The sequence below is a fragment of the Caretta caretta genome, chromosome 1 (genome assembly GCF_965140235.1).
Source record: "Caretta caretta isolate rCarCar2 chromosome 1, rCarCar1.hap1, whole genome shotgun sequence".
NCBI classification, from domain to species: domain Eukaryota; kingdom Metazoa; phylum Chordata; order Testudines; family Cheloniidae; genus Caretta; species Caretta caretta.
Genome location: NC_134206.1, coordinates 295,019,120 through 295,041,974, shown reverse-complemented (window position 1 = coordinate 295,041,974; position 22,855 = coordinate 295,019,120). Strand labels below are relative to the sequence as shown.

Below are 22,855 nucleotides of genomic sequence, written 5' to 3'. Positions count from 1 at the left end.
GGTTTGCTGCTCCAGGCCAATGGGAGCTGCTGGAAGCGGCACGGGCCGAGGGACGTACTGGCCGCCACTTCCAGCAGCTCCCATTGGCCTGGAGCAGCAAACCGCGGCTGCTGGGAGCCACAATCAGTCGAAACTGCAGACGTGGCAGGTAAACAAACAGGCCGGGCCCACCAGGGGCTTTCCCTGCACAAGCGGTGGAACAAGTTTGGGAACCACTGTGTTAGAGCATTCACCCAGGATGTGGGACTTGAACGTCAAGTCCCTCTAGTGCCCCATGTGGAGCAGGAATTGGAACTTGGGCCACCTACATTGCAGGTGACTGCAGTCAATGCGAGAGACCCTATAAATCACAACTGCAATGTTGGAGACTAAAGTTTAAGTCCTTGCTCCATGACAGGCAGAGTGGGGACTTGAATCGGGATCTCCCATATTTTGGATGAGTGCGCTATCTACTGGATTATTGGGGAAAAACAAGTGATATCATTATTATTTTGTGAATGGCACCTAAGTCCCTCGTGAATCTATCCAAAAAACTTTTTTTGTCCAAAACTATTCAGGGACTTTTGACACTGCGGCACTGCACCACCCCTTTGTGGCAGGGGTGGGATGGAGTATCGGAACCTCACCACTCCCAAATTCACATGCTCGCCTCTTTGTGGGCAGCCCGATGTGGCCTAATGGCCTTCCTACACACAATCACCCCTTGGTTGGGTAGTGTGCCCTAACAGCCAGAGTCCATATAACTCGCTCCCAGCGTTGGACCAGTGCGGCCCAATGGCCAGAGTCCATATAACTCCTCCCTCACAAGTGGGGTAGAGTGGCCTAGTGGCCAGAGTCCATGTAACTCACCCCAAGTGTTAGGGCAGTGTGGCCCAATGGCCAGCATCCATATAATCACCCTCCTCAGACAGGGTAGCGTGGCCTAGTGGCCAGAGTCCATATGATTCCCATGGTGTGGTGGGATGGTAGGGGGACCAGGCCCACCCTCTCCACTGGGTCACAACCCAGAGCCCTGGTAGTGGCAAGTTCCCCTTGCCACCAGCTCGGTGGGGATCTGCCCAAAACATGCCGAGCCTCAGTGCGGCTCTAACGCCGGTTTCCTCTAAAGTTCCCCTGGGTCACTTCCTAACATAACCTCTGGGTTCTCCAATTCAGGGGGGTCCTCTGGTCTGTTCCCCTCCTGTGACATACTCCATCTGGGCATTCGGGTGCGTCCTGGCTTGGCTGGCCTCCGCATCCTGGAGTGCAGGCTGTCCCTCCTCGGGAGCTGGCAGCATGCCTCCTTCCCCTCCAGTGGTCAGCCCCAACTGAGCAGTTCTGCAGGCTTTTATACCTGTTCTCCAGATGGAGCATGCCCAGCAGAGCCTCAGGGTCGTGGCTTCCTCTGCTAGCAAGGAAGGGTGTACCAGTGTGGGGCGGCTCTGCCCCTTCACTGAGACAAATTAGCAATTAGTTTTGGGTAGATCAAGAATGTATTTTTCAGTGAATACAATATTCATTCAAAAATTTAACCAAGCTCTAATTATAAACACAGGAAAAATACATTTCCTGCTATTAATTTACTTTGTTTCTTTTATGAGATAAATGACAGATCTTAGCTGGCAGAAAAGAGGTTGATTTTTTTCCTTATGTGTGATGATGAGGAAGGTTGGAAAAAATATTGATTGTACTAGAGCATGATTCATATCCTTTATATTATCCAATTACTATGAGCTTTTGCTCAGAATAACAGACTGCATAAGGAATTATTGATTTCACTATATAACTTTACATATTTGTGCGGAGGTTGATTCCTAATTCCTCATTTATGTGCATTTATTTGCATTTTGGGTCAAATCCTGACATTCTTACTCAGAGTAGCTCTCAGAACTGCTGAGGAACGGAAAGGGTGGGGAGTTGAAAGGTGACTGAGTCATCTTTCAGAGTAACAGCCGTGTTAGTCTGTATTTGCAAAAAGAAAAGGAGTACTTGTGGCACCTTAGCGACTAACCAATTTATTTGAGCATGAGCTTTCGTGAGCTACAGCTCACTTCATCGGATGCATACCGTGGAAACTGCAGCAGACTTTATATACACACAGAGAATATGAAACAATACCTCCTCCCACCCCACTAGTCATCTTTGCGCACTGTGATCCCCAGGCCATTTTGCATCCATCTAGCCCTCCAGTGCAAGTAATCAATAGCATAAAGAGTACCCTGAAATTCTATTAATGACAACCAGTCTTGTATACTGTATTCTTTCTTAGAAAGTTCTTTTCATGTTTGGCTTTCTGAAAAGTAGGAAAAGAACTCTTCACAGTGGTTGGTGCTTAGGTCTGATGTTTGGATTATAGTTGACTTGGTCATTGGGTTTTTTTTCACAAAAAGTAGCTTTTTGAATGATATATGTTTTTTGAATGACACACAGTTTTTCACAAAAACTGTATTATTTGAACTTTTCTGATATTTTTCTCAAAATGAAAAATTTTGTTTCAATTCAGCTCAGAATAGAAAATTTCAAGTTTTCATTTTTAGTTCTCCTCCCCTCTTTCTCTCCTTTTCCTGAAAGAGAAAGGAGGTAAATAAACAAACAGCCTTGAAAATCAGGGTGTTCAATTTCAACTGAACATCCAATTTCCCTTTTGATGAAAAATCTCTATGAAATTTCAAACAGAATTGTTTGCAGAAACAAATTGCCATTTTTTGGCCAGCTCTAAATTATATGCAGCATGGTCTGATTACCAACTCTCCATGGCTAATAACTCTGCCAGCTGTGATTCTGTGGCTGTTATGACAGAGAAAAACGTTCTCTTTATTTCATTTGCTGCAGTGGTGCAGTTTAGCCGCAAGTCTTTGTTTTGCTAGAGAATGGTTTTGTATTCTATTAATCTGGGGCAACTTTACAGCATTACTGTCCTATTTATTTCAAAGGGACTAGAGTTTCACCCCAGTATCTATTGATGTGTTTTATAAATAACAGATGACTTCAAAACAGGTAAAATAAATCACAGGGCCAAATCCTGACTTGCTCCTCTATAGGTGAGGGCACATTGCTCCCAGTAAGGGTGTATGCTGCCACCCCCCTCACCCCGAGAGCAGCATCTAAAATCCACAACTCAGCATGTGGCTGCTGCTCACGCTTTGATGGCTGTAGAATTGTTTAACTAATCTGGGTAACTTTCACTGTCTCACAAGTTCTGGTACAACTTTCAATCACACTCACCCCCGCCCAACCCCCCCCCCCCCATTTGAGCATCTCTAGCTTAGTATTTATTAGGCACCCTGCTTGCTTTTTCCTTCAACTTCCTCTTTTATTATCATTTGGACAAGTCTCTGGTAGTCTCTTCTTTCCTACTGAGTCATTTGCTTTTGAATTACTCAGCTTCTGTCTGCTTTCAGCTGGGCTCTATTCCAGACACTTTCATGGAAATATGTTCCTTTGATTTAATAATGATTTGTTTTCCTAGGCTTGTTATTTGAACTACTGGTAGTTTATTGTCTCCTGATTTTCAGATAAATCTACCATGTAGCTATAGCAAGCAATTGGAGTTTGTGAAGCTTAGCAGTATAATAGTGTGGGATCATAGGCTAAGGTAAAGGCAGATGCTACTTATGCAGGGCTTATTACTGTGTTAGTGTAGAGGCTGATTGTTATATGATAGGTCTTCAACCTAAACTAGGCAGGGCTGGCTGCCCAGAAGGTCCAAGGTATACATCTAGCCAAATATCAGAGAGTGGGCCAAATTTCAGCCCCAGCGTAATTTCAGTTGTATGAATGGACTAACAACAAGGATGAATTAGGCCCAGCATCAGGGGTCACAAAAGTCACTTAGGTTACCGATCATGTCAGACTGCCTTCTGCTTCCTAATATGCACAGCCAAAGAAGAGCATATGATTACTCCTAAGCATGTACCACATCCCCTTCTTGGGGAGTCGATGCTTATTACACATAGAATTTATTTGAGTTTATTCACGCTAACATTAATACTAGCTGTTTTATTTCATGTCTTTGTTAGTATTCCTTTATTACAATTTTTTCTCTGCTTCTAACGTCAGCTTTTTTCCATTAGCATCTGGAAACATGAACCATCATTCAATGTCCTACTTCCCCTTTTCTGTTCCAGAAGGTATACCCAACCTTTGGAACCTTAAATCAGACATCCTAAATTGGTGATCATCCTTAGAAATTCACCTTGTTACCCCATCACTTTTAGGCCATGGTGTGATATCTGTTCTTTTCCATAGGCATAACAGATCCTGTAATGGTCCAAAAATGGTTCTCTTGGAAAACAAACACCATAATCAGTCACACATGATTTAAGGAAGGGTGGAGTTGGTACCCTGTTCTGACAGAAGTGATGCAATCAATAATAGACATAACACTCTGACATGTAAGTCAGAGACATAGCAAGCCAAAAAGGGGAAAAAAACTACTTTCCAAAATATGGCTTAAATATCAGTATCATGGAGTTTAAATACTACAGTCAAAGGCTTTTTAGGATAAGGTAAGTTGCCCCTTGAGCAGCCTAACCTTAGTGCAGACCAGCCTCCCTCAGCTAAAGTAAAATTGTATCTGGTATTTTTCTTCAGCCTAGTCCCAAAGGAAACCCAGAATGTCATTCACCTTGCTGGTTTCCCCCACAAAGAAAGAAAACCTTCCAAGTTATTCCTATAACTTCTACCTTCTGTCTCTGATTCCTGTGGCTAGTCACCACCCAGCTCCCTGACTTTCCCCCACAGCACCCTTTTCCCCCCACAAAGGTGAAATTGCATCCAGCTCTGCTATTTATAGATCTCTGCAATCAGGAGAAACAGGTGCAGCTGTCATCTGTTCAGAGGGAGAGGACTAGTCCCTTCCTGTCCAACTTCTGGATGGTGTTTATAAACCCCATCGGAAGCATCCTGATACCAAGTGCATATTAGAGAAGCCACTGTGGACACACAGTACCCATGAGTACACCCTGTCTTGTTGGTGCTGTAGGGGAGTTATATAATACTAGGTGGCAGGAATTTTGCTTGGGCATGCTTTTTCAGCACTTGGATCATGGACCAAAACTACCATTGTAACTGCTTTTCAGACACTCACACTCTCATCTTGCTGGCCTAGATGCAGCTGATGCAGGTCACCAGGTATCTTTGATCAATCTTCTCTTTCACACAATGTGTGGTTTTCCCTACTGTGGATAGAGTGTGCTCTCGCAATATGCCAAAATTTGGTTGGGTGAGTATACAAGGGGAGGGAATGGGGTTGCTAGTTACTGCTCAGGAATATCTTCAATAGGTTTAATTTAATTTGCTAGAGGTACCAGTTCCTATGGGTACAGGTTGCATGCCAAGAAGACAGTTTCAAAGAGATTAACAGACTTTTTCAATAGTCTTATAGTTAGGACTTTTCCTTAAACCTGCTCATTGTTCTGTGGTGTTCTTCAATCTTGATTAGATCTATATTGTGAAGAAAGTTCACAGAGACCTAAAAGGTCCTGTAATGAGCACAAATATCTCTGGTACTCAGTGTAATGCAAACATTGACTTTTGGCTAGCTCTCCCTACATCTGAGTCAATGGAGTAGAGGGTAGCCATTTCAATGAATTCAGAGTAATAATTAAGGATTGATATTTTTCATGGCAGTTTTTAAATTAAAGTGATGGCTCAAGCAAAATTGTGGCAAGTTCTAGTAAGTCTTTTAGTTTAAAATAACCTTTTTGTAATCTTTTACCTTTCTACACGTATTGCTCTCGTTCTTGGTGCTCTGACAGTGCAGGAGTAGTTGTAACACCATTTTTTCCTGTGTGTCAGTGGCTGACTATGTTGTCTCACGTCTCCTGTTGCAATGTGTAAAGGACTAAAATAAAAAGTTAAAGAAAAAAACAGTTAATGTTGTGATGAACTTTTATGAGCTGTTATTGTAACATGATGTATTTCAAGGATGGTGGCAGGGAACTAACTAGCAGGGGTGAAGTGGAGGGCTGAAAAATAAGGGAGCTGGGGCCAGTAGGAGGGAGTATCGAAAAGATACAAAAAACAAAGAAGGAGACAAGAAAGCCAGGTTAATGGACGCTAAATATGTGTGGTGAGTGCAGATGGCGAGGAGCTAGTTGGTGTGTACTCATGGATTTTGGCAGGTCAGGTAGCAGACTTTTTTTGTCACAGCCCTGGGATAGAGACACAAAGTGAATGTAAAAAGAACAGGAGTACTTGTGGCACCTTAGAGACTAACAAATTTATTAGAAAAGGAGGACTTGTGGAACCTTAGAGACTAACAAATTTATTTGAGCATAAGCTGTTGTGAGCTACAGCTCACTTCATCGGATGCATTACAACTATTACAACTAATGGAGATTGTGTACAATCACAACACAGCTGATGCAGAAGATCCCTATAGACAGCATACATTCACATTCTATGCATCTGATGAAGTGAGCTGTAGCTCACGAAAGCTTATGCTCAAATAAATTTGTTAGTCTCTAAGGTGCCACAAGTCCTCCTTTTCTTTTTGCGGATACAGACTAACACAGCTGCTACTCTGAAATTTATTAGAGCATAAGCTTTCGTGGGCTACAGCCCACTTCATCGGATGCATAGAATGTGAATGTATGCTGTCTATAGGGATCTTCTGCATCAGCTGTGTTGTGATTATATACAATCTCCATTAGTTGTAATTATTCACCCTGGAAAGGTAGAATGGGTGTGAGCAGTCCATAGTAAGTCATGCACAGCAGACATGTTGGTGGCTACCTGGGTGCCAAAGCAATCCAGACATTTTAAGAGGCCTACTGCCTCACTTTCCAGGCAATCCAGTAGAGAGATGTTTGCAGGTCAGTAGTAATGATTCTTTACCTTTCATCACCAAGTGTCTTGAGAAGCAGCAACCCCCGGAGTGGTTGGTACTGTCCTAGTTCTGTTGCACGTGGAGCCCTCCATAGCTTCATAGGAGACTTCCACTATGAGAGAAGGTTTCAAATATTGTACACACAATTTCTTAAAACTGAAATACAGTTTATAGGCAGTTTTTTTCTTTTCAAACTATCTGCATTTGATCCAACACGGCAGATACCATGGGCTATATGTTAGTGTTTTACATTACAAAGCAACATTGCAAGCAGGGGGAATCTGTACCTTCAGGCTTCTATTTGTCCTTAAGCAGACTGCTTTTTCTGCCCTCTCATTCCGTGGATTTTTCAGCTGGCAAAAAAAAAAAAAAAAAAAAAGACCTGCATCCACACTGAGACTTAAGGGAATCCATTTTTATTAACCACACGCTTCTCCAGGAAGAAAAATATACATAAGAATTATTTTGGTTTGCTAGATGCTACCCTTAAAAAAAAAAAACATACCAATGACAAACCAAAAAAACCTTAGCAGTGACCAGCCCTTGGATTAAAAATATTGTATTGATTTCAAACTACAGTTTTAAGAAGACCCCAGATCTGTGTTAACTCACCTACTTTGTTTTCTCTTAAAATTTCCTGGCGTGCTAAGAGGGAAGAAGAACCAAAAAAGAAAACTATTTGATGTGGTGAAAACAGCCCACAAGAACAAATCTAAAGATTAAAGTTTACTGGATTAGCAAAGTAATAAGGAAATGTGGAGAACAACATATTTTAAATGTGCAGTCATTAATTCGAAGAGGCAAGTGTGTTGTCCAGGACAATAGTACTCTCATGCAACCATTTTTCTGCTGTAAATACCAAAGTACTTCATAAAGAAAGTACAGATCCAAGGTGCCTGTTGGGCCTTGGGCCTCCATTGCCATAGTATCTGAATACCTCACAATCTTCAATGAATTTATCATCACAACATCCTTGGAAGTATGTCTGTGTGTGTGTGTGTGTGGGGGGGGGGGGGTTGTTCCATTTTACAGGCACAGAGAAATGATGTGATTAACCCAAATTCACAGAGGAAATCTGTGATCTAGCAGGGACTTGAACTCAGGTCTCACAACTTTGGGGCTAGTTCCCTAACCACTGGACAACCCTTCCCCTCAGCTGGGTAAATAAGGTAACTGAGGCAGAGAAGTGAAGTGACTTGCCCAAAGTCACACAATGCACCAGTTAGTGCAGCAGTTGTGGAACCTCTGACACAGCAACTGCTAAATCCTCTCACTATGTTTCAGAGAGTGAGGGGAAGAGAGGAATTGTTTCTATTTGATTTATACCAAATGTAAAAGGTATTTGCCTCTGGAAAAATGTAAACGAATTAGTGGGGTTTTTAACTGTATTGTGAGTCCAGGATTTCCAAAGTGTGTACTTGTTTGCACATTTTAACTTCTTAGTTACATGTTATTTATTCACAGTTGTGTTCAGTGTGGAATTTAGCACTGTTAGCAGTCTAAAGACTCTTAAAATGCCTAACCATATGTTCTCTTGCTCTTCAACATTTAGTACAAAGTTCAAAATGTGCATCTTGAAAATATTCTTAGACTCATAACGACATGTTGATGCTACATTGTAAATACTGCATGGCAACATTAAAAGTTAATTTGTCTTAGAAGCCACAGCATTTTCATATTAATAGAGAAACAATAGCAAAATAGCAGGTAGGAAAGCAGGAAGAAACATATGATGCCTATTTTCTTGTCATTTATGCCCATTTATTTTTCCCACGGATACATTATGATTATACAAATACATTACAATTACATCAGATTTCATAAGCTAAGCAGGGTCAGGCTTGGTCAGTACTGGGTCAGTGAGAGAGATCTTAAAAAAGAAACCCAAGGGCTGCAAGACGTGTTGATGATTCAAGACTTCTTCCTCTGAGTTTGTATTTATCCAGCATGGTGTATAGGTGTGCTGTGCTGCTGGAGTTAGCAGTTCAAATGAGACATAAATCCAAGCTCCAAATCCCTTGGGGCCATTAAGAATATCATGACTTTTTCTTTATTTTATTTACACATGAATCCATATTTAACTTTTTATTCAATTTACATTATATTTGAACTCTTTAGCTTTAATTTATTTACTTTCATTCTGCCTCCTAAAATATTATGTAGAATTGGCCTAAGATGGCTGGAAGAAAAAAGCAAGAACTGCTGATCTTGCCAAAACAAAACAAAACAACAACCCATCATCTTTCTCACAAAATCAGCGGCTTGGATGAGATTTCTACCACGTCAAGCAAAAATCAAAGATAATCTTTTTTTACAAGGTTTTGGTCATCTCTGAATTGGAAATGGCCCTTTCTAGGTTTGAATCTGAATTAAAGCTGTAGAAAGTACAGTTTGATAATTTCAAAACATTTCATTTCATTTTTTACCTTGTTTATTAATTTATACTAAAAAAGGTTTAAAAACCTCAAATTTCAAAAACAGGAAGTCATTTTGAATAAAAAAATGAAACTGTTTCAGTCTGGAGATTTGTCAGAATTAAGCCTCTCTTCTCAACTGTTTTCATTTAGAAGAATCAACATTTTCCAATGAAAAAACATTTAGTTGTAAAATTCCTGACTAACTCTAACTGAACTCTGTTACACTGCTGACTGTTCTAGTGTCCAGTCGAAGTAACAATCTAATATCAGTTATACAGTCAGAACAGATGGATTCCAACTAAACCAATAAAATCACAATATGTGGAACTATGGATAAGCAACACTAGAATTCATAGAGTTATAGAGTTTAAGGCCAGAAGGGACGATCAGATCAACTAGTCTGACCTCCTGTATATCACAGGCCAACAACATCACCCAGCACCCACACACTAAACCCAACAACTGAAATTATACCAAAGTATTACAGCCCACAGGAAACCAGACTACTCTATGCCATCGTGAGAGAATAGACCGGACTGAGGTGCACCAATGCCTGAGGCTTTTGCCATGGCAGAGAAATGATTCAGTGAGATATACCCAGATAATCCAGGCAAGTGACCCACAGCCACACTCTGCAGAAGGTGAAAAAAACCCAAGGTCACTGCCAATCTAAGCTGGGCGAAATTCCTTCCCAGCCCCACATAGGGTGATCAGTTTGACCCTGAGCATGTGAGCAAGAACCAGCCAGTGTAGCAGCTGAGATACAGAATGCTCAGTGCCACCTTAGTACAGGCACACCCCATCCGTGAAAGTGAGGCTGGCCAGATCTGGCTTGCCCCCACTCCCCACAGAGGCACCAGATAGTTCCATCCCTCTAAGTCTTCTAGCTCTGGGGTTTATACAGGTCTGTGTTTTAAAAAATAAGCTCTTTGGGATAGGGACTGTCTTTGTCTTGCACAGTGTCAAGCACATTGCAGTAGAGGGGATTGAAATTTGAACTTCTGGCTTATGAAAAATTCCAACATTTGGTTTCATCTCAACTCAGAACAAAAAGTTGAAATTTTTCACAGATTGGAAATTAAAAAAAAAAAATTCCAAAATGTTGAAACATTTCATTTTGGTTTGTTGGGCTGACCCAAAGCATTTAGTTTTAAACCTGTTCAACATTAAACTGCATTTTCTCATTGTGATTCATTGCCTTATGGAATTGTCATTTGGGGAAGCCAGATACCGCATTCTCCCTAATAAACCAGAATAAATCTCCCATAATGCACCCATCATATAACTCCCGTGATATACCAAGCAGCCTGGTTAGAGGGGAGTGCCCACATTGCATTACGGGAGATGTAGTGCTCCAGTTAGCTTGGCCCATACAAGAGAATGGGTGTGTAAACTTCAACACTCAGGAGGCAATGCAGTTCAGTGTTCAGTTGAACTGATTCAAAACAAAATGTTTCAGGTCAGTTCAACAAAATAATTCTGATTTGGCTCAAACTGAACTGAAACAAAATATTTCATTTTGGTTATTCCAATGGCAGACTGAAAATTTTCAGCAAAATCAAAATTCCTAGGGGAAAATTTTGATTTGGGGGAAACTGCATTTTTCATCTTAAAATTCCCAACCCAGCTCTCCATTGTAGGCCCTTAAATAATATTGCTACACCATTAATGAATTTGGCAATAGACCGCACTGTTCAACATCATGGGCTGTATTTGTCCCGCCAACATTAACTTTAGCCTCTTCTTATCTAAATGTATATGAAAAAGCATTACAGGGATATCCATTCTTTAAAATTAGTAATTTTATATGGTGGTGAAAATACCATTAATTATGCAAACTTATTCAATTTCCCCTCATCCTCTCATGACATTTGGATAAGTAAAAGTTGTACTGTATAATGGTCATAAATGACTCCTCTGCTAATATAATGGTTAAAATTGTGTACACTTAAAAAGAAAACACACATTCCTACTTTTTATTAAGGTGAGTGCAAAGCCTCTAAGTAAACCAGTACATTCTTCAGTCCCACTCTTGCAATTTATCAAATATTCATGATGATATGTTTTTTCACCTACTGTATAGAAAATCACATTTGAGTTGAAATACACAGAAGGAATTCAATTTAAATTACAGTAGAAAATGAGTTATGTTTTGGGGAAATGGATAGAGAAGAAAGAACTTCTTGGTTCAGGTGATCAGTAATGGGATATGGAACCTTTCACCTCTAGGTTACCACCAGTTCAAATTTGTTTTAGGTGAGTAGAGACCAAAAGTTACTGCAATCCAAAGTCTGTTCTGCGACCTATTCCAAAGGTCTCAATTCAAGAGAGAATTCTCAGCATTGTAAAATCACCATTACAACTGGAAACTGAATTGCATCTTTGCGCTTAGAGGTGGTCTCTATAGAACAAGGTTGAGACAGCAGCAGAAAGAATTCTGTGCTCTATAACATGACTAAATATAACATTTAATTCCCAAAGTCCCAGTCTAGAATCTTTATGGGAGCATTTTAAAAAAATGCACTAGTGACCTCAGTGAGAACGTGGCCTACTGGTTAGAGAAAAGGAGAGGAAAGCAAAGCAGCCAGGGTTTTATTTCTGACTCTGCTACTTGACTTGCACTGTGACTTTGGCACGTCATTTCATCTCTCTGTGCCTCAATTACTTCATCTGTAAAATACGGTTAATAATTATCCACGTAAGTAAAGTGTTTGGAGATTCTCAGATGAAAGATGCCATTAGAATTATAAGTATCATCATTATTATTATTATTAAGAAGAAGTTCCGATATTTTATACATAGCATACCTACATCTAACCTGTAAAGAACAGGTGACAACTAACTGGTGAATAGATCTTACAAATTAAACCCCACCATTAAACTCCCTGGAAAAAATGCAAAGAGAAAATATTAGAAAAAATGTCAACCTTAGTTCAGCTGAAAGAAAAATCAACTCTATAGTACTTTGTGTATTTTTTAACAAAAGGCTAAAACACTCTCATCACATCTGTGCACTGATCTGATCCCAATTCTCAAAAGTAAAGATGAGCCATATGCAACTTTAACAAGCTGTTAAGAGAGTAAAGGAAATATAAGCATGTCAGCTGTCAGTTCTATCCCTGACTAATATATAATCTTAATGTTATGGCAGAGCTTTGCTGTCTTACTGATTGTAGTTACTGTAATGGCAGTGTAAATATAATATAAGCAACTGTCTCCCTTGATGGAAACAGTAGCGATAAATAAATACTAAATAAATAAAAAATAAATACTAAATACTAAAATAATAAAAAAAATCAGAAAAGCATAAAGAAAGAAAAGGAAGAAAAAATATCCCTGGAGCTAGAATGTTCCATGATGTCAAACCATGGATCAGCAACAAAGGAACAAGTTACTCAGGATTTGAACTGACAAGCTTTCTTCTCCCAAATAAAATAGCAGCCAAATCTCTCAGCCAATAAGCAAGAAATGAGGACAACGAAAAGTACTGATCTACAGGTGCATGGAATACTATCTTATGGAGATCCAGACCAGGGAAATTGTTTCCAGTCATCAAATGACTGCAATCTATAAACATAAAGAAGCTGTACCTTTCTGTAGTAAAATACATTGAACACCTGAAGAAGGCAAGAAAGTTTATTTTCACTTATGTGCAATGACTTCATGGCTTACTTCTTGTTATAACATACTTTGCTACTAGTGAGTTATACATAGACTTGGAAAGATTAGATTTTCATCTTAAATGTCAGTTAATGTCAATTTCACCAAACACATACAAACCGAAGGAAAAAAATATTTCCACCAATAATAATTGACATTTACAGATAAACAAAGAAAGAAAAAAACGCTGCTTGAGATTAATTAGAGTTTGATTTAAAGGTATTTACTTTGAATATTTTGATACAAGATGTTGATCATTTATCTTTTTTACGGATAAAAAGCTTTGACTTTTTGAAACTCAATGTTTACTATCATTAAATAATTATTGTCTGACTGCTCCATTGTCTGACCTCCCATGCAAAATTTCCCACAATGGTGAACATTTAAATTGATAAAAAGAAAAAAGCTTAAAACTCATAATTCTGCACAACTGTGAAAATGTAAATAGAAAAATTCATACAGTAAACATCAGTATTATCGGTCAAAATTATTTTTTAAAATATCTAATTCTGCCAAGACTAATTATAGGTCAAGAGAATAGAAGAACTACCACTCTGGAAAAGGTCAATTGTCACTCTTGTCCACTGACTTGTTCCTGACTGTGACTAATGATGGGTGTATCAGTGCAAAACATTAAATCCCTATATATAAAGAAACTATTTACCTAGCCCACACCACACAATTTTCACCCTTTCCAGGCCCTTTGCCCAGAGGACCCAGCAGCAACAGCCTGTCTCAAGGGAGAGGACCACAGCAGCTTCTGTTCCTTAGGTGCATCTGACTCACGATTAAAGGATTATTATTCCTGTCCCCTTTCTCAGCACACACGACTGCAAGTTCTACAGTTACAATGTGCGCCCTGGGGAGAACTATCAGTCCCACAATCCTTCTCAGCTGTGCAGAAACCAGGCAGAAGCTGGTCTTTGAACCCACCTTAAAGGGACAGGTCACTCTGTGACAATTAAGTGAAACCCTGACTCCATTGAGATCAGTGGCAAAAATCCCATTGACCCTTATGGGAGTAGGATTTTACCCATAATTGGGCTACTTAAGCTTGTGATATTATGTAAGTGGTTATTTTTCAAATGGTGTCTTTCTGATATCACTGGAAGACCACTTTACAGAGGACTAATATTTAAAAATGTTAAATATTCCAGTGAAAGGCCATATGCTTTTGTTGTAACTCCTGCACCAAATAGAGGGGTTTCTTTGTCAGAACTGACTGTTCTATTTGAAATGTATTTGAAGGATGACAAGAATTTTGTGAAAATTAACCAAAGAATGTACACATTTTTTAAAGAATCTACACATTTTAAGCTTTCCTGACAAGATGTATATGACAGAATCATTCAGCCTTGTCCCACATCATTTATACAAATCTTAACTGTAAACAAACATGTATGATGAACTTGTTTACGTTTAATGGGACTCATTTGAGTACCAGCTCAGCAGACTAGTTGGTCAAAAAAGCCAGGAGCACCTGGGAGAGACAGTCTGGATAATGACTAGGATGAGCACTGATTTCAGGTCCTAGCTGGCATACTAATTAAGGGAACACATCCAGTGCAACACACACAGTAACTTTTAGTATATAAAACTACATAAACAGTACTGTGGAAACAATTGTCTATGAACATAACTAGTGCCTTATCAAATTCATGGCTGTGAAAACCTATCATGGACTGTGAAATAAGCCCTCCCCATGAAACCTAGCTACTGGAGGGGTTGCAGAGGGGCAGGGCTGGGGGCTCTCCAGCCAGGGACTTCTATCATTCTCCGGGCTCTAGCTGCTAGTCCCCCAGCTGGGGAGGGACAGGATTTCCTCATCTCCTGCATGGCCTCTCTTGGAGGGGAGACCAGGCCTAGCTCCAGGGTACCTACCCCTGCTGCAGGAAGCTCGGTGGCTGGGCAGGAGGTTCCCGGAGGTGGAGGTGGATCCAATTTCCCAAGTGCTGATTCTGTAACCTGGGTATATGTATTATAGGACATGTCTACATTGCAATAAAAAATCTACAGTACTGAGTCTCAGAGCCCAGATCAGCTGACTCTGGCTCACAGGACTTGGGTTGTGGGGCTACAAAATAACAGTGTAGACATTTGGGCTCAGGTTCTAAGACCCTGCCACCTCACAGGGTCTCAGAGGCTGGGCACTTGCCAAAGCTCAAATGCATATACTGCAACTTTATAGCCCCATGAACCTGAGCCAGCTGACTGGGGCCGGCTGTGGCTGTGTTGCAGGTCTTTTATTGCAGTGTAAACATACCCATAGACTAGAGGCTCAAACTTGGGAGGTTCTGAGTGCCTTCATCTCCCACTGATATAAGCATTGGGCCCTAAGAAGTAAAATTCCATAAGAAAAGGAAGAAAAGTAATGATTGCATAGAAATTCTTTGTCTGCCTTTCTAATATCCAAAGGCGCTAGCGTGCATTGCATAATATTGGCCTGAAATTTTTCTTCGTGTGTTGTTTTTTAAAGCTACAGAAGAGAAAACAAATCTGAAAATAGAATATCTTTACAACTGTTAAAGAGAGCTTATCTACCAAGTTTTTATTAAGAGAAAAACGTCAAGACACGTCATTAATCAGAGCAGCATACATGGTTCTAGATATATAGTAACACAGTTGGAGGCAAAGTGTTTTAAAGTTACTAGAACTGTCAGCAACCAAGTGTAAAGCCAAGAGTCTTACTTCACTGACAGACGTATTTACAGTCCAAACTGACCTCTTTGTATGCAGGTAAGGGATTCAAGGTAGGATTCCCAGCTATTATAGCAGGATATAAAATTATACGCATGAGGGCTGACCTTACTCTCTCAAGGTGAGACAAAAAATGAAATTGCCAACAAACATATTACAATTGTGATTAAGTAGCATTTTATACACTATTGGGAACATTGGGACAGACAGTTCTGAGGGCAAAGACAAGATTTCTTCTGATTACACTGAACTATTTGTCTCACTGCAGAGGTCTGATACCAGATTTCAATAGAAAAATGGTTACAATAAATACATGAATTATATATCATGTAACTATCATATATATCAATGACTACAATAACATTGAGTTACATATCATGAACAATTACACATAGGATTGTCCCTCTGAAAGGTGATTTTTTATGCTTATTTCATTTAAGCTATAGATATGACTTATCTTATGATTTTCAACTTATGGTTTTCAAAACTCAGGCATGAAAAAAATATTTAATTAAAAACCACCATCTACAAATAGAGAATGCATTCAATTTTGCTGTGCATTAGATTATGTAAAGCAAAATCCCATCAGAATAACGTTAATTATACTGACAGGTTTCAGAGGAACAGCCGTGTTAGTCTGTATTCGCAAAAAGAAAAGGAGTACTTGTGGCACCTTAGAGACTAACCAATTTATTTGAGCATGAGCTTTCGTGAGCTACAGCTCACTTCATCAGATGTTTACCGTGGAAACTGCAGCAGACTTTATATATACACAGAGAATATGAAACAATACCTCCTCCCACCCCACTGTCCTGCTGGTAATAGCTTATCTAAAGTGATCAACAGGTGGGCCATTTCCAGCACAAATCCAGGTTTTCTCACCCTCCACCCCCCCACACAAATTCACTCTCCTGCTGGTGCTAGCCCATCCAAAGTGACAACTCTTTACATAATCAAGTCGGGCTATTTCCTGCATAGATCCAGGTTTTCTCACATCCCCCCCACCCCCATACACACACAAACTCACTCTCCTGCTGGTAATAGCTCATCTAAACTGACCACTCTCCAAGTTTAAATCCAAGTTAAACCAGAACATCTGGGGGGGGGGGGTAGAAAAAAACAAGAGGAAACAGGCTACCTTGCATAATGACTTAGCCACTCCCAGTCTCTATTTAAGCCTAAATTAATAGTATCCAATTTGCAAATGAATTCCAATTCAGCAGTTTCTCGCTGGAGTCTGGATTTGAAGTTTTTTTGTTTTAAAATAGCGACCTTCATGTCTGTGATTGCGTGACCAGAGAGATTGAAGTGTTCTCTGACTGGTTTATGAATGTTATAATTCTTGACATCTGATTTGTGTCCATTTATTCTTTTACGTAGAGACTGTCCAGTTTGACCAATGTACATGGCAGAGGGGCATTGCTGGCACATGATGGCATATATCACATTGGTGGATGTGCAGGTGAACGAGCCTCTGATAGTGTGGCTGATGTTATTAGGCCCTGTGATGGTGTCCCCTGAATAGATATGTGGGCACAATTGGCAACGGGCTTTGTTGCAAGGATAAGTTCCTGGGTTAGTGGTTCTGTTGTGTGGTATGTGGTTGTTGGTGAGTATTTGCTTCAGGTTGCGGGGCTGTCTGTAGGCAAGGACTGGCCTGTCTCCCAAGACTTGTGAGAGTGTTGGGTCATCCTTTAGGATAGGTTGTAGATCCTTAATAATGCGTTGGAGGGGTTTTAGTTGGGGGCTGAAGGTGACCGCTAGTGGCGTTCTGTTATTTTCTTTGTTAGGCCTGTCCTGTAGTAGGTAACTTCTGGGAACTCTTCTGGCTCTATCAATCTGTTTCTTTACTTCTGCAGGTGGGTATTGTAGTTGTAAGAAAGCTTGACAGAGATCTTGTAGGTGTTTGTCTCTGTCTGAGGGGTTGGAGCAAATGCGGTTGTATCGCAGAGCTTGTCTGTAGACGATGGATCGTGTGGTGTGGTCAGGGTGAAAGCTGGAGGCATGCAGGTAGGAATAGCGGTCAGTAGGTTTCCGGTATAGGGTGGTGTTTATGTGGCCATTGTTTATTAGCACTGTAGTGTCCAGGAAGTGGATCTCTTGTGTGGACTGGACCAGGCTGAGGTTGGTGGTGGGATGGAAATTGTTGAAATCATGGTGGAATTCCTCAAGGGCTTCTTTTCCATGGGTCCAGATGATGAAGATGTCATCAATATAGCGCAAGTAGAGTAGGGGCTTTAGGGGACGAGAGCTGAGGAAGCGTTGTTCTAAATCAGCCATAAAAATGTTGGCATACTGTGGGGCCATGCGGGTACCCATAGCAGTGCCGCTGATCTGAAGGTATACATTGTCCCCAAATGTGAAATAGTTATGGGTAAGGACAAAGTCACAAAGTTCAGCCACCAGGTTAGCCGTGACATTATCGGGGATAGTGTTCTTGACGGCTTGTAGTCCATCTTTGTGTGGAATGTTGGTGTAGAGGGCTTCTACATCCATAGTAGCCAGGATGGTGTTATCAGGAAGATCACTGATGGATTGAAGTTTCCTCAGGAAGTCAGTGGTGTCTCGAAGGTAGCTGGGAGTGCTGGTAGCGTAGGGCCTGAGGAGGGAGTCTACATAGCCAGACAATCCTGCTGTCAGGGTGCTAATGCCTGAGATGATGGGGCACCCAGGATTTCCAGGTTTATGGATCTTGGGTAGTAGATAGAATATCCCAGGTCGGGGTTCCAGGGGTGTGTCTGTGCGGATTTGATCTTGTGCTTTTTCAGGAAGTTTCTTGAGCAAATGCTGTAGTTGCTTTTGGTAACTCTCAGTGGGATCATAGGGTAATGGCTTGTAGAAACTCGTGTTGGAGAGCTGCCGAGCAGCCTCTTGTTCATATTCCGACCTATTCATGATGACAACAGCACCTCCTTTGTCAGCCTTTTTGATTATGATGTCAGAGTTGTTTCTGAGGCTGTGGATGGCATTGCGTTCCGCATGGCTGAGGTTATGGGGCAAGTGATGCTGCTTTTCCACAATTTCAGCCCGTGCACGTCGGCGGAAGCACTCTATGTAGAAGTCCAGTCTGCTGTTTCGACCTTCAGGAGGAGTCCATCTAGAATCCCTCTTTCTGTAGTGTTGGCAGGGAGACCTCTGTGGATTAGTATGTTGTTCAGAGGTATTTTGGAAATATTCCTTGAGACGGAGACGTCGAAAATAGGATTCTAGGTCACCACAGAACTGTATCATGTTCGTGGGGGTGGAGGGGCAGAAGGAGAGGCCCCGAGATAGAACAGCTGCTTCTGCTGGGCTGAGAGTATAGTTGGATAGGTTAACAATATTGCTAGGTGGGGTGAGGGAACCACACACAATTGGCAACGGGTGTGGGTGGGGGTGGGCATGTGGGTGTGTGAGATGGGAACAGGGAATGGGGGTAAGAAAATTGGAATCATGTTTTGCTAAAGGGGGAAATGGGAACAGGGAATGAGAGTAAGGAAGTTGGAATCATGTTTGGCTAAGGACAGGAATGGGAACAGGGACACAGGTGTAAGGCTTTGTGGTGTCAGAGCTGGGAAGGAGGATACTAAGGAAGGAAACTGGAATATATCTATTCAGGGGACACCATCACAGGGCCTAATAACATCAGCCACACTATCAGAGGCTCGTTCACCTGCACATCCACCAATGTGATATATGCCATCATGTGCCAGCAATGCCCCTCTGCCATGTACATTGGTCAAACTGGACAGTCTCTACGTAAAAGAATAAATGGACACAAATCAGATGTCAAGAATTATAACATTCATAAACCAGTCGGAGAACACTTCAATCTCTCTGGTCACGCAATCACAGACATGAAGGTCGCTATCTTAAAACAAAAAAACTTCAAATCCAGACTCCAGCGAGAAACTGCTGAATTGGAATTCATTTGCAAATTGGATACTATTAATTTAGGCTTAAATAGAGACTGGGAGTGGCTAAGTCATTATGCAAGGTAGCCTGTTTCCTCTTGTTTTTTCCTACCCCCCCCCCCCGATGTTCTGGTTTAACTTGGATTTAAACTTGGAGAGTGGTCAGTTTAGATGAGCTATTACCAGCAGGAGAGTGAGTTTGTGTGTGTATGGGGGTGGGGGGGATGTGAGAAAACCTGGATCTATGCAGGAAATAGCCCGACTTGATTATGTAAAGAGTTGTCACTTTGGATGGGCTAGCACCAGCAGGAGAGTGAATTTGTGTGGGGGGGTGGAGGGGGAGAAAACCTGGATTTGTGCTGGAAATGGCCCACCTGTTGATCACTTTAGATAAGCTATTACCAGCAGGACAGTGGGGTGGGAGGAGGTATTGTTTCATATTCTCTGTGTGTATATAAAGTCTGCTGCAGTTTCCACGGTAAACATCTGATGAAGTGAGCTGTAGCTCACGAAAGCTCATGCTCAAATAAATTGGTTAGTCTCTAAGGTGCCACAAGTACTCCTTTTGTTTTTGTTAATTATACTGGGATAAATCTGCTGCTGAACACTGTGCCATTGCAGGCTTGGAGAAACACGATATGGTGATTACATTTTTTGTCATTGTGAAAAGGCAGAGTTCGTAACCAATTATACTTGAGGCCTGGGAGCCTTCTTAGTTTATTTCTTTGTGTATTAAGACTTGCCATGCTCTCAGCCCAAAGTAAGTACATTGATCAAATATTGGTACTTTGAAAAGCCCTATGATCATAGACATTTAGGGACATTAAAAGGAGTTCATAGGATATGGAAATATTTACGAGGCTGAAAACGAAGGCCAGAACACTGACTCTGCTCAGCACAACTAGAGCATGTACATGCAAAGGTTCATCACGATCATTAAGAGTGACATAAAATGGAAACCAGTGGACTCAATCCATGCACTTGTCAGATATGTGAAATAGCATATGGTGCTTTATTTGGGTGGGGAATACACAGCAACTCCCAAAGTTGTCTGGTCAAAGACCTGATATTTATACAAATGAGCAGACAAGAATCTGGACCCAGTAAAGACCATACATGTATATACACAAGCACAGGTATTTAACCTGAATGTAATATCTGCTCTGCAACCCCATAGTTCTGGCCTACAATATTCTCTCCCCCTTATTTTGGAAGAAGCCCAGAAACATTCAAATTTGGGCTCTAACTACAGAGCTAATTAGAATGCTCTTTCTGATGTGAGAGAAGACAGGAAAAGATTCAGAATATCCTAAATGTCTGCCTACCTGCCCATCTGTCCAATCATCTTCTGTGATGATCAGTCACAGCCTGGTTCTTGCCCATCTCTTGGGGCTGCACTTACATGCTGCCCTTTACTTGGGCTGGATTGTCAGATTACAGTGTAGCCATAAATCCATGGGCATTCTGTCAGACTGAAAGGATGCTTTGCTGACAATTCATATACAGAAACTTGACTGACTCTTAGACCATAGTGGCCGGGTATATTTTTCTACATTATCAAAAGTACTGTTTAATGCTTGCTATGGAATTTTAAAGTCTTTGAGTTCATATCATCCAGCTTGCAAAAGATTTTATATAATTCTATGCTGTTTGAAGAAAGATGTAAATTTAGAAGCTGGTGCGGTGTGTGTGTAACATATTATAAAAATTAAAAGAACATAGGCAAAAAATACATCAGAATAAGCTATTAATTTCTCTATATATAGTCTGATGAATCAGTACTAGGTTACTTGGGAGAACTGTGTTCCACTTTGGAGAAAAGTATGTACAGTTTTACAACTGAATTAAACCTTTTATATTCAAAGTTCTACAGTAATATCACTACCCAGAATATATATAGGGTTCTCTATCCTTAAGACTGCAGCCATCCTGTGGGAAGGGAATGTTTAGAGCAGGGGTTCTCAGAGTACTGCCACCAGCACTTGCTGGTGGCCACACTGACAATTTTCCCTAAAATACTTAATTAACTTTAGGAAAAACAAATAAATATGCACGTATACACAGCCAAAACCTGTGGCCAAAGGACACAGTGGGGGCCAGGGGCGATGGGTGCTGAGCCTGGGGACCGAATCCCTGCAGTTGCATTGCCTGGCACCAGGGCCGGAGGATCCACTAGGGGTCAAGGGTGATGGTTGGGGTGAGGGGCCAAGGGAGGCAGCAGGGGCCAGGGGTGATGGGTTGTGAGCCTGAGGACTGGGGCCCTGCAGCTGCATGGCTGGGGACCAGATCCCTAAGGCCAGGGACCAGGGCCAGAGGACGTAATGGGGTGAGCCCGCTGCCAGCACCCTCTGCCGCATGGCAGGCAGACAGAGCATGCAGCTGAAACCTGGGGCTGGAGGACACAATAGGGACCAGGGGCAATAGTGGGGGAGGGGAAGGGAGGGGAGAGGCCGGGGAGGACGGAGCATGCGGCCAAAACCTGGGGCTGGAGGACATAGCGGGGAAAAGGGGTGATATGTGGGGGGGGGGGGCAGAGAGGGGGAATTCCAGGGCCAGCACCCACCACCACGTGTCTGGGGACCAGGGCTGGATCGCACGGCCCTGCAGCCAGAGCCCAAAACCCTGCAGCTGGGGGCCGGAGCTGGCCTCTGTGTGGCCAAATCCTGGGGCTGCAGCCCCACGGTTGGAGCCCATGGCCGGAGCCTGAAGCCCCGCGGCTAGGGAATGGAGCCTGCCACCGCATAGCTGGAGCCCACCACCCCAGGGCTGGAGCTCAACCTCACTGCCCCTGGGAAGGTGGGGAGCTAACTAGCTGCCTGCTCCTCAGGCACTTGTGGCTCCAGCGGAAGGCAAGGCCCAAGTCCTGTTGGCCCCTGGCCACTGCTTTGCCCCCACCCCCAACAATCACCGCCCCAGAGGCTGTGGCTGCATGAAAAGCCCCTGATGGCTGCATGAGGCCACTGTGGCTACATTTGAGAAATGCTGGTCTAGAAGCCCAGTTCAGCAGTCCCCATTGATGACATTTATTACCATTGGTAAATTTCACAGGAGAGATAAAGTTACTGTCCGTAATGAATGCAGTTGCATCATTGTTGACAACGGTTTAAGAAGCACTACTGTGGACAGAGCTAAACTTCTCAACATGGTGCAACGACGTCCCGCAAACAAGTCTTTCTGACAAGGTGTTGATGACAGTTTAGCCGTATTTAATTTAACCCTTACTTAATTTTCAAAACCACTGCTGACAGTAGATGAGAAGATGCTAGTATAGAAAAGCTAGGAAATGGATTTCAGCTTCCATCATTTTTCCCATTGACATCAATGGCAAAATTGCTAAAGCAGGACAAAGGCAGAGCCCTTTACTTGGCTTAATTCTG

General features: G+C 41.8%; 1 long non-coding RNA gene across 5 annotated transcripts in view; it reads right to left on the bottom strand.

Moving 5' to 3' along the window:
- LOC125630266 (uncharacterized) overlaps positions 1-22,855 on the bottom strand; it is a 158,165-nt gene that overhangs the window by 8,988 nt on the left and 126,322 nt on the right. For all 5 annotated transcript variants that reach the window (XR_012666487.1, XR_012666483.1, XR_012666485.1 and 2 more), the window contains exons 2-3: positions 6,820-6,923; positions 5,699-5,824 (exon numbers count right to left, since the gene is read on the bottom strand). This is a non-coding gene — a long non-coding RNA (uncharacterized LOC125630266). The remainder of the gene's footprint in view (positions 1-5,698; positions 5,825-6,819; positions 6,924-22,855) is intronic.